Below are 12,847 nucleotides of genomic sequence, written 5' to 3'. Positions count from 1 at the left end.
TTATTTTGTGCAAACATATGTAGTATGCAAACCAACCTGCCAAATATCTAAAAAATATAATTAATATGTGGCCCAGAAGCCTAGGTGCACTAGCTCTGGCACTGAAGTGCACTCCTTTTCAGGCAGCTGTGCACGTATAAACAGGCCAATTCTGTCACTGGTAGTTCAAGCCAGCCATTCGCTAATGTGCGCTGACCCATCGCCCATGTTGTAGTGGGTGGAAACAAAATGTGAAGGACATTTGAGCAGACCCTCAGAAGAAAATGGCTGACCAAAAGCCCCTGTTTCTGTGTATATAAAGAATATTGTGTTGTTCCTCATTGCAGAGCTCTGATCTTACACTCTGCCACTCACTGAGAGTGGTGCAGAAATGTCAGAGCTATGCAATAATTACATTATCGAACAGTTGTATGATTCCCACAGATTTTTAGAAATGCAATAACTGTTCATCACATCATGTAAATACCATTAACAATCACCACCAATTAAAAGGTTTGGTGGTAACCTATCGCCAAACATATAGTAAAATATGCCTTACAGCACATTTTTATTTTTTTGCAGAGTTTTATATAGCGCGAACTTGACCCGAAACGGGTATCAGAGCGCTTTACATAGCACAAGTTACGTTACATTAGAACACACTATAATTTTTGTAAGGCACGGGGAGATTAAGTGATTTGCCCAGAATCACAGGATGTTCAGTGTCGTTGCCGAGACTCAAACCGAGCTCCCCATATTCGAGGTCGACCGCCCTAGCCGTTAGTCCAACTCCTCTCCCTTTCTAAGTTTTTTAAATTACATTTTCTCACATTTTTCTCTGTTTGGATTTTGATCCCGGCAGCAATACATCTTCTCCATAACTGTGGTATTACTCCAGGATTTAGGAACTTTCCATAAATGAGTACATTAATGTGACTCAATAGAGTAATTATAATGCAATAGTCTTCCCACTGTAAGGTGAATTCACGGTAATGATTGATCGTGTGGAAATTTTGCACTATTGCTTAATGCAGACATTTTCATAGAATTTGTATATTTTGCAGAATACATTATCCCACCTAGGAGCAGCTACTTGGCCATGTGCACATCACCAAAACTTTTACAAATTTAACATGCACCGGCTGCTGAATTGTATGATTGATCACATGATTTAAAAAAAAATGTAATACATTGAAGCTTTCTATACAGCAAAACACCACTCTAAGTCAACTTCTTATTGTCATTATAACCTTAACAGTTAACCAGATTATAGTTTCTGAAACAGATATTCGTTTAGATGTTTCCTAAATGTCTCAATAACATCAGTAGAAAAGTTAGGTACTGAGGAAGAAATCCAAAACTTGACTCTTTTCTGTTTTGTCACATTCTTCTTCGTTTATCTTTGTGACACTTTTTATTTCCTCTATTTCTTTAATTCTTCTTATTGGATTGCCACTTTCTTTGAGCCTCACTCCTGTATGTTCCATGCTTTTCACTGTATGAATCTCACCTTCTACTTTTCGACGCTTAGTTTTTGTTTCTCCTTTATTCTAACAATGTGGTCCTTAAATGAGTCTTTTAGTGTCTCAAACTTGCAAGTGACAAACAATCCCTTTAAGGTAACTACATAGCTACCAATGTCTTCACCCATCCTTTCCACCCTTGTGAAACATTTGTGCCATTCAAATACAAGGTTTTCATTAGGAGAAAAATGCCTTAACATCATGTCTAGTGACTGCTAGCACTGTTAGTGCTGTTGAAATGAGTTATAGTCTTGGGGAATGTGAGCCATGCCTGTGTGTATCTATATAGAGAAACCTCCAGATGTGTGCTTTAACATTAACTGAGGCAGAAGGAATTCGAGAGAGTAGAACCTACTTTTACTTTCTTTATGTTGTTTTAAGTCAAATACATATTTATTATTCCTGTGGATTAAAAAACCATAGTTTAGCAGTAACCCTACATTAGGACTGATATCTGTTCATGTCTTTATTTTTCAAACTATTTTGGGCATATTGGAATACTGAGAAACACTGAGGGCAGCATTTTAATTAAATGAAAGAGCTTACCTTCTGATTGATCAGTGTCATATTTTCATATAAAGCAGAAGTTTGCCTAGCTGACATTGTTGTCCTCGACCCCACCGGTATGCAAAAAGCAATAGGAGCGCAAATGAATTCGTATCTCTTTGTACCTGAAATACTATTTCTGGTACCTCCATTGTGGTAAATATGGGAACATTTGCGAAGACAGAGAAAGCACAACTTGGCAACATTTGACTTCACATTACAGTTTGTAGGGCTACTAAAACAATACAATTGTAACATCTGAAAATAAAAGGCATCATTTTTTCTAAACTCACAAGAATCAGATTTAATATGTCGGTGGGAATTGGCCTCAATTACAGATTTCAAGACTAGACTCTTAGGGGTCGATTCACAAAATAATTTGTTAGCACAGGAAGTAGTTGTGCAGCAGAACTCTTTTACATAGTCTTGTGTGCTTATTTCAATTGGCCCCAACACGCAAACTCGATATCAGTAAAAGTGCAAAGGGGCCACATTCAATTGTATTTCTACCAAATGGGTATTAATATTCTGTGAATATTGCTATTTTAGACCCTTTTGAGATGTTTTTAAGGCTAATCAACAAATGCATGTGAGAGCACATATATGGATTACGTACTCCAAAATTACTTTGTGAAAAGGTCCTGCAACATATTGTGTGGTCTGAGTTTCGGAGTTAAAATACAAGGAATTTGGATACCAGTGAGCTGGCCAGTAATTGCTTTGGGACAAGAGGAAAAACATTGGTTTTAGTGGCTTTGAGCTAAATAATTCTAACATTAAGACTGAGTGTCTGCCACACTCTTTTCATTTTCCGGTCTCAGAGAACCATTTTATTCGATACTCATTATTCAATTCCTTATTTGTATCAGTTAATTAAAACCATTACAAAAAGTTAAAAACTTTAAAAACTGCAAATTAATTCATACAAGTATATAAGTAAAATGTATCCCGCCATTGATATCTGTGTCGACCACTTTAACAAATGTGTGCTCTATTTTATTTGGGGGAAGGGTTATGTGATTGTAAGTACCTCCTAAGAGGCAATAACATTTTAGGGCAGCAGTATAAAGTGCTAGTGCATGCTATATTCGCTAGCTTCAGAAGAAGGTTTAAAGTGCGTTAGGGCTTGCTAATTTTATGAGTTCATAACTTGATTTTGATTATAATCTTTAAATGGTGGCTCGAGTTGCCCAGGGAGGACCTCTACTTGGGATAACAGGGGGCGCCGACAGCAAATTTATGCAAGGGCATTTCTCAGGCTATTGAGTCTTTTCCTGGAGTAACAGGCGCAATAGGCGGGTTTATTCAACTCCTGTTTTCTTTGTATAGCAATCTGTTATACATTTCTGGACTTTGTGCCGGCGTTGCAAGGGTTCTGGACGGGGGTATATAGCACCACTAAGCCTTTTTACAAATCTACAACGAGCGATGGTGGAAACATCAGATTTTGAAAAACATACTGCAGATGCCTCTATACAGGTACGGACCCCTTGCCTCAAAAATATTTGCCTGAGTAGAACTCTCCTTTCTTTAGTCATGGCAGGACAACAGCACAGAAGGTCCAGCCATGATTCGTGTTTATAGTTACATAACTTGCAGGCACCTCCATTGTCCTGGTTGGCCCATGCCGGATAGAAGTCTAGTATATGTAGGCCCAGCAAACACATGTACCTGATCTTGCTCTGCGTTCTGAAATTGATGGCAACTGATGGGTCAGGCTTTGCTTTAGCTACCAAATACAAAGAGTTTAGAAGGCGCAAGGACTCTGTATTTTTTAAACAGGCTTGATCTTTCTGAAATAAGGCCAGTCGTACTTGTCTATTGATGGTCTTTTTCCATATTGTTTCGGAGATAGACTTCAATGCAAGTGCTGCTTGATTTATTGCAGTGGTTACTACCACACTCTGTAGTTGTTTATTCCACGGGGATCCTGGTTTTTCGAAAATGACTCTGAGACGGGCCTTAAGAGAGTTCTCTGGTGCTTTTAATATGCAAATGTAAAATTTGAGAAAGTCCGCATCAATGATTAGGGATTTCTTCACCAACCTGAGTTCCAGTCAAACTCTCGCTCTGCGGAAGTACTTCAGCAGTTCGAAAATTTTCTTATATCCCATGCACTGAGCATGTTCCAGGCATTCCGAGCATGCTCCAGGGAAGGCTTGCTGGCCGTATTGTAATGCTGGAAGGAGGCTTGAATGACGGGGATTATTCCCTCAGCAGACAGGCTGTTTAGATTTTTGTTTAGACTGGCTAGGCCATAGATGATTCATGTGGATTTCTTTATTTAATTCTCTTTTATGGGTTGATGTTTGGGCGGATTCGGTGAACCACACCCCTAGATAGTTGTATTTGAAAGCTGAAGTGATAGTCATCGGTCCCATGGTACATGAAAGCGTGTTTTTGTTCTTATAGCGGCCAAATGCTAATATTTTAGTCTTATCTGGGTTGATGGCAAGAACATTCTTCACATTATATGCATGGAGGCTAATCAGTGCTTGCAGAAGCTCCACTTTTGTGTAGTCCATGATAACAATATCGTCTGCGTATTGAAGCATGTGAAGTGGTCAGTGGCCTAGTCGAGGGGGAGCAAGGTTGTTGTTTGCTAAGGCCTCCCCCAGGTTCTGCTGTGCATAAGTAAAACAGTTGGGGCACTAGCACACAGCCTTGTTTCCAGCCGCCAAAAGTGAGAATTTTGGGGGTCAGTGTAGTTGGGCTGTTCTCACACGACCCATGTTGCAGAGCACAAAGAGATTATAGCCGTTAAGAGGGTCGGTGTAATACCCCAATGTGCTAGCTTCCTCCACAAAGTCGGTCTGTCTACTTTGTCAAATGCTGCAGTAAAATCAGTAAAACAACAAAAGAGTGGGAGTTGTTTATGATACACTGCTTGCTGACTAAGGGCAACTAGTGCAATGATGTTGTCAGTGGTGGCTGCTCCTACATGAAAACATGTTTGGAGGGGGCAGCTCGTTTTTTGATGCCAGCTTTCCAGATTTTTCAATAAGATCCGGGCATAAGCTTTTGCCTCTAAGTCTAGCAAAACTTTTTAGACGATAATTATATGGCTTTGATGGATCGCTTTTTTAAAATATGGGGCATAGGGTAGAGCATATCCAAGCTTCTGGAATTTGGCCCAAGCTGTAGGCGGAGTTGAAAAGCGGGGTAAAAAGAGATGCCCAGTGTTCTGGTGCACATTTCGAAATACCGACCGGGAGACTATTGGGGCCTGGCGCTCCGTCGCATTTGATGTCCTTGATGAGTTTTACAATTTGAGATGATGAGGTTAGTTCCTGTTGGTCTATTTATGTTTCATTTGACAGTTAAAACTACTGTTTCCCATAAAAAGTAAGAGTATTTGTTGGGAATACCCTGATACGCTCTTTATTTACGGGCCCAGGCCTTAAGGTTCTGGCCTCCATGCATGGATTGTGATTGGCAAAGAATAACTTCTGTACGGCATAATATTTTAAGGTAAATCGGGTGATGACAAAGCAGAGAGCCATAGTGCTGTGCTTCCCAAACGTTTTAGAACCATAACCCAAATTTTAGAACAAACATTTGTAGCCAATCTAGCTTTAACGGGCATGAAGCTGGGGCACTTTTTTTTAATGTAATAATAGGCATGCTTTCAAAATGCTATGAATGACCAAAATAACATACTGTTAACAATTATTGGATTCCTCTCTAAAAGCAATTGAAAATGTCACAACCTTGACTATGCCCTTCTATATGTCTTTATTGAACTGTGGCCAAGATATCAATCTGCCCATAAAAGTGGCAGATGGTAAACTGCACTGACTGGGGTGTTGGCCTGTGGTATCTGTTCACTAAAATCACAAGGCTTCTGAAAAAACTTTGTGTTGGTACCAGTGATTTTAGCAAAGTTTAAAGACCAACAGGCACACACATCAAAGCTTTTTGCGATCGGAAACGGTGCGAATCGCAAAAATCGGCCGTTTGTGATCCCAAAATTATCTTTTGCGATGCATGAAACAACTTGCTACTCGCACTTTAAAAAATCGCAATTAATTGCGATTATTCAAATTGCGATTGCATTTAAGGAATCGCAATTTGTGGTTCCTTAAAAGCAATGCCAGAACCACTTGAGAATAGCGATTTCGCTAATAGGGGGCGCAAATTACCATGAAGTTAAACTTCAAATGCACTTCAGTGCATTTTTCAAAGTTTCATGTTGCACCATCATTTTTCATTTTGCACTAATATTTCTCGCACCAACTTTTCAACATACATGCACAGATTTATTTCAGGGGTGCAACAGGGTGTCCTTTTGACACCCTTGCACCCTGAAATTGCATGCGCAATTTGCGAGGAGCTATTGGTACTTGCAAATTGCGCATGCAATTACGCATTCATTCCTATGGGCCTGTAGGCCCATAGGAATGAATGGGAAGCCATTCCTTATTTGCGACTCGCAATTTGGGAGTCGCAAATAAGGAATGTGTAGGAATCGCTATTTTTAAAGCGATTTCTACATGCATAGGCTTTTGCGAGTCCTTAATTGCGATTCCTTAATAGTCGCAATTAAGGACTCGCAAAACCCTACCTTGATGCATGTGCCTGCAATTCTGCAGCAGAGTATGGGGTAAGTTCTCATACACATTTTGTGTTAAAACAAGGTCCAGTGGTGCATTTTGCTATCTATCTATCTATCTATCTATCTATCTATCTATCTATCTATCTATCTATCTATCTATCTATCTATCTATCTATCTATCTATCTATCTATCTATCTATCTATCTATCTATCTATCTATCTATCTATCTATCTATCTATCTATCATCAGTTTTATATAGCACAATCACTGCCCAGGGACATTGGAGTCATTTACTTGAGTACCAAATTATATTACATAAAGTCATATTTTTTTTTTTTTTTTAAATCTTTTTATTGAGAAAATAAAATAGATAATTCAGGATGTATTACAATGAGAGAAATCCAGCACCAAGATTTAGCAAAAGGTTTAGCATTACATCATTATTTCCATTCCAACCATGGAGCTCCGTGCAGCGTATATCTTATTGAAGATAGGGTTGAAGACACAAACCATGTCAAACAGTGCAGACTTATGTCAGGTGCCTGGAGGGTAAGTATTAACAAAGAGCAAACAAACAAAAAGAAAACAAAGAGAAAGACAAAAAGTAAATAGTCAATAGAGCAACGGTGTTTCTAAAAACAAAGTAGAGGCCTATTTAGGTGCCATGCCATAGCTGCTAAGGTCTGTTACGTGTTTTGGGTCATGCATAGCCCAATGTCATGATGTTGGGGTGGCGCCGCGTGGCAGCCACCAGCACCCGATGTATGTCAAGTGAACTACTGCAGAGCCCTAAGGCGAGGAGAATTAATACAAGTGAACTGTATGCGAATAAGATATTGAAGGAGAGGATGCCACACAGCCTGGAATTTAGCGTTGGTTCCAGTTAACTTATGGGAAAGTTGCTCCATAGCTAAACTATACCATAGGCCGGTAAACCACTGAGCTATATGTGGTAGGGTAGATTGGTTCCAGAGCAGTGCGATCAACTACCTAGCTTATGAGCGTCCATTTTGCCCGAGTCATCACCTTCATGGTTGTAGTCCGTAGTCCCAAAATCACCATCTGGAAGGAAACTGGCAGGGGGTATCCCACTATGCCTTTAATATGGCTAAGAACCTCCCTACAGATAGGATACAGGTAGTGACTGAGGCAAATGCCCACCAAATGTGATGAAAATTCCCATGGGCATTGCAGCACCTCCAACAGAGGTCCTTGGAACTAGCGTAGATGGTGGACAGTCCGGATGGCATGTAATACCATTGGTACATGATTTTATATGCTGTTTCCTGAAGGGAGAGGCTGCAATATATTTTTGGGAAAGTCATGCCACAGAGTGTCCCAATGTTTAGGCGTTATCTATTCTGGGACATCCTTATCCCACCTAAACTGCTACGAATGGGTATGGGAAAGTGTGGAGTGTTGTATCGTGGTGTATGTGTTGTAGATTAGCCTGCACGATTGATCATAGGCTCGCTCCAACTTTCCAAAAGGAGTGTACAGTCAGATGACCTCGGGATATACCATGGGATGGAGCGGCCAATGCCTCAATTGAAGGTATTGTATCAAATGTATTTTATTTAAAGCCTTGAAGAGTTAAGTGATTTGCCCAAAGCCAATACCAGGGCTCAAACCTGGTTCCGCAGACACAAAGTTCAAAGCTGTGGCCATTAGGCCACATCCATTTTTCTCAATTCATGTGTGAAATTAAAACACAAGTGGGATGATTGTGTATGATTATGAATAGAGAGCATATTCTCTGTTGAAATGGCTTTGCAAGGTGAAAAACATAGCAGCACAAAATACTGGAAGGTTAATTCAGAGTCTTGCTTGGGAATACTTTAAATTAAAAAAAACTTTATTTATCATTTTATATCATACGGCATCAGAAAATAAAACCATGGTGCTCACTGTAACAATTCGTCAGCATAAAAAGAATGGCACATACAGTCATCACAAAAGAGTAACAAACACAGTCCCAGAAGGCTTCTTGCAATCGACTCAGCAGTCCCCCAGTCTCTACAATGTCGTGCAGCGTATCTCTCATGGCCCCTGAGTATAGAATTATAATTCCATGTCTAGTGGGGTACAAAGGATGTCCCATCCAGCCTAACGATGGCATTAACCCACCCTGGCTGGGTCTCTGCTCTGTTCAAGCGGTGTAGATGGGCGTGCCCTCTCCGTGGCCCCATACTTCTTGAGTGGACCCCAAATGTCTTTAGGCCACGAGGAGCATGGCAAGGTAGTGGCATATAAGTCGCTATTTGTGTTGCAATATGTTAGGCTGCTCAGCCAATTCTTAAATGTATGAGCAGCTTTACACCCCCAGTGTAAGGCAATCTCTCTTTTCGCCAACAATAGGCTGAGGGTGACAAATTTGGTTTCAGAAAGTTGGCCACATAGCCCTGTAGTGCCACCTCTGATGTGGGCACCACATCTAATTCTACCATGTCCCCAAGCGCCTTATGCACTTCTCCCCAATAGGCTTGGTGCATGTCCAAGTGAGGTGAACAAAGTCTGCTTGCGGTGCCCCGCATTTTAAACATGTGTGCGGTCTAGTCGGGTCCAATCTGTGGGTTGTCGCCGGAGTCACATATTTGCTGCGCAGGAATTTAAAATGAATGAGCTTGTGGCGGCTATTTAAGGAAATCGTTTTTGTCATGGAGCAGTCTTTGACCTACTGGTCATCGAGAATGGGGTGCCCCAGGTCCTCCTCCCAGGCCCTACGGATTTGGTCATCTGCGACAGGGATTGTGGACGAGCATTCGCGATATAATTTAGAAATTAAGTGTGCGCCCTTGTCAGTCTCTATTGTCATCGTGAGAGGGGTGAATGAGTTTCATTCAAGAGGGAAACTGGGTAAAGTCGCCTTAAGAGTCGAGTGCACCCAGTCCGTGAAAAATCTGTCCATGAATGTGGCGGAGTGAAAACGCTCCTCTTCCGTCATCTGGAAGACATGCCCTCCGGGGAAAAGGTCCCCAAATTTAGTAATGTCGAATTTGGCTAGTGTGTGCTGCACCAATTTCTCCCCCATGATCGGTATCCAGCGATTATCGGGGATGGGCAGTGCTGAGAAGTACAAGAGGGGGCGCCGGCTATGCATCGCAATTTATCCCAAGCCCAACTAGTGGTGGAAACAGTTTGGATGTCCTTGGGGTCTCTGGCCAGGCCCTTAGGCAACACAGCACGTAAGACGTCCGGGAGAACCAAGTCCGCCACTGGTCGTAGATAAGGAATTCTAGCGTCAGGATGATACCAAGCATATGCATAACTGCACTGGGCAACCATATCATAGAGCTTGAGATTTGGGACGCTGAACCCACCCCTATCATAGGGCAATGTCAATACCTGCCACCTCACCCTCAGTCGCTTACCCCCTCCCCCCCCCCCCATAGTCAGTCTAAGCAGATGAGAGCGTGGTGTTAAAACAAAAAAACAGTGTGGTAAAGGGATTGGAATGTTGGAAAAGAGATATAAAAATGTTGGCAGCATAATCATTTTGATCAGGGCGACCCGTCCCACAATGGAAAGGGGGTGGCGCAGCTGTTTTTCAACCTACGCTTCCAAGGTATGAACCGCTTGACCATAATTAAGCCCAAGCATTTGGGCAGTGTCCAGATGGATGTGCACACCCAGATATTTGGTAGAGTCTGTGCACCAATCAAGCGTGAACTCCCACTCCCACTGTACCGTGCTAAATGTTAGGGGGAATATTACTGATTTCCGCCAGTTTATACCTAAGCCCGAGAATTGTCCAAAACGTATGATTTCCTGTATCAATGGGTCTAGGTTCTCCTGGGGTTCCCGCACATAAGCATAACATCATCCACATATAACGAAACCAGCAATGGTCCAGTATTAAACTGAAGGCCCATGTGCAGATGCTTTTCTTGAAAGTGGCAGACTAACAGGTCCATTGCAAGGATAAATAAAAGCGGCGACAGGGGGCCGCCCTGTCTGGTGCCTCGCAATAACGGGAATTGGCGGGATAAGGAACCATTTAGTCACAATCTCGCTGTAGGACTGCTGTATAGCATCGCCGTGTTGGCTACTAATCCCTTGGGCATACCCATACGGAGCATCACGGAAACGAAAAAGGGCCATTCCAAGGAGTCGAAAGCCTTCTCCATGTGTAAAAGAATGGCCGCTGCGGGGATCTCCGGGTTTATTCTATGCAGGACCCCAAACAGGGTGCGGAGATTGAGCGAGGTATACCTTTGAGGAACAAATCGTGATTGCGCCGGAGCAATGATCTTGTCCTTCAATAGAGCGAGGCGGAGAGCAATCTTTTTTCAAGTATTTTGTAGTCTAGGTTTAGTAAGGAGAGCGGCCGATACGAGGCACAACTTAAAGGATCTTTGCCGGGCTTGGGGAGAAGTATAATGACTGCTTCTATAAGCTTAGGGGGCAACACATTCCGCTCAAGCGATTCAGCGTACACTTCTATTAACATAGGGGCCAGCAAATCCTTATAGGTCTTATAGAAAATGCCCATAAAGCCATCCAGGCCCGGAGCCATGGAGCCATTTAAAGCCTCTATCGCACTAATGACTTCCTCTTTCGAGAAGGGTTCCGCCAGGAAGTCCTGCATGTACTTCTCCAAATACACTAGAGCTATCTCAGACAGATAGGTTTCTTGTGCAGTAGAGTCCTATGCAGCCCGGTAGGTGTATAGGGTGGTGTAATAATCTAAAAATGCGTCACAGATCTCAGTTGAGGTGTTTAGTAACAGACCCGAGGTGGACCTCAGTTCAGTGATGTAAGCTTTGTTGTATGGGGGTCGCAACATGTTCGCTAGCGTGCGGTCAGGGTGCTCTCCCTCTCCATATCTACGGGCGACCGAATATTTGCTTAAAAAATGGGATTCTCGCTCTGCCGAGTCTCTAAAGTCAGTTAACAATGTAATCCGGTGCTTCGTCTTGTCAGGACTCGGGTTAGTCAAACACTTCCTATCTAGTTCTACCAGTTGCTGCTCAATACGGGACAAAGTGGATCACAAGTCTCTCAACACCCCGGCATGTTTTGCAATACAGACCCCCCTAATGTAGGCCTTAAAGGCCTCCCGCAGCACTGCCCATGAATCCACCGAGCAGGTGTTTATAGTGAAATATTCCTCTATCGCCTCCCCCACCTCAGATAAGAACAGGTCGTCCTGTAGGGCCTGGCTTGGCAATCGCCATTGATGTTCGTCGCCGTCAGGTCTGGGGACTTGAAGATGAAGCAACACAGGGGAATGATCAGAATAGGTCCTAGGGAGTGTGGAGAGGGATTTGTGCCACTGGCAGATACCTGGTGTAAGTAGCCAATAATCGATCCTGGTCCACGTATTGTATTGGGCCGCATAGTGTGTGTAAGCAGCGGTGGGGGGTTACGCTGTCGCCAAATATCAATTAAAGTCAGGGAGTCACAAAGTTCAGGGAGCGCCCTTCGTGCACATGGTTTAGTAACATTGGAGGCAGACGAGCAGCCCAGAGTGGGGTTCAATATCAAATCCAGATCCCTGCCTATTATCAAGTTACTAGCGTCCAGTCGGACAATCTGTGACTGTAGCTCGTGGAAGAAGTCAGGACGGTCAGTGTTAGGTGCGTAAATGCAGAGCAATGTTAGATTGTGTCCCATCAGTTTCCCTGTGGCAATAGTATAGCGGCCTTCTCTGTCACAAAAAACGGAATATAAATGAAAGGGGACCCTTTTGTGTATGAGGATCGCCGTTCCCCGGCGTAATTACTGAAGTTGAAAAATAGCGGTGCTGCCCCCAACTTAAAGCAAATCGTGTGGTCTCTACCTTGGGTAAGTGCATTTCCTGAAGAAATGCAATGTCTATATTATGTCGCTGCAGGTAATGTAGAACATGTTTCCGCTTCCTATTGTCATTGATCTCTCTAACATTCCAAGACATCAGGGCCAGGTCTGACGGGCCCGCAATAGCGCCTATCCTACCCATCTGAGTAATTTAAATGTCAAAATGATAGTTGTGATCTGAGAAAATGATGTAGCTGAACTGTGAGCATAATACCAACTGAGACATAACATGTGAGTCCCCAACGTGGTCCACCCCCCACCCAGCCTCGCATAGCCCATCGCGAGGAACATGCCCCAACAAACAACGATACCAAACCACCATTCGAATTGGTACAGAAAGTGGAAGCAATAGTTTACTAGGTAACTAAGTGAGATCAGCATGGTTAACACCTGAGGAGTAGGCAACGCCCCGCCAAATACCCAGCACAGTGAAACTATATAAGT

At 42.7% G+C, this 12,847-nt stretch overlaps 1 protein-coding gene across 1 annotated transcript in view; it reads left to right on the top strand.

The window, feature by feature from the left end:
* The window catches only part of LOC146805568 (uncharacterized), a 68,032-nt gene that overhangs the window by 39,340 nt on the left and 15,845 nt on the right, over positions 1 to 12,847 (top strand). The window lies entirely within an intron of this gene.

Source organism: Triturus cristatus, chromosome 8, assembly GCF_964204655.1.
Source record: "Triturus cristatus chromosome 8, aTriCri1.1, whole genome shotgun sequence".
Classification (NCBI taxonomy): Eukaryota; Metazoa; Chordata; class Amphibia; order Caudata; family Salamandridae; genus Triturus; species Triturus cristatus.
The sequence above is the reverse complement of the archived record's forward strand: the minus strand, read 5'-3'. Positions and strand labels throughout refer to the sequence as shown.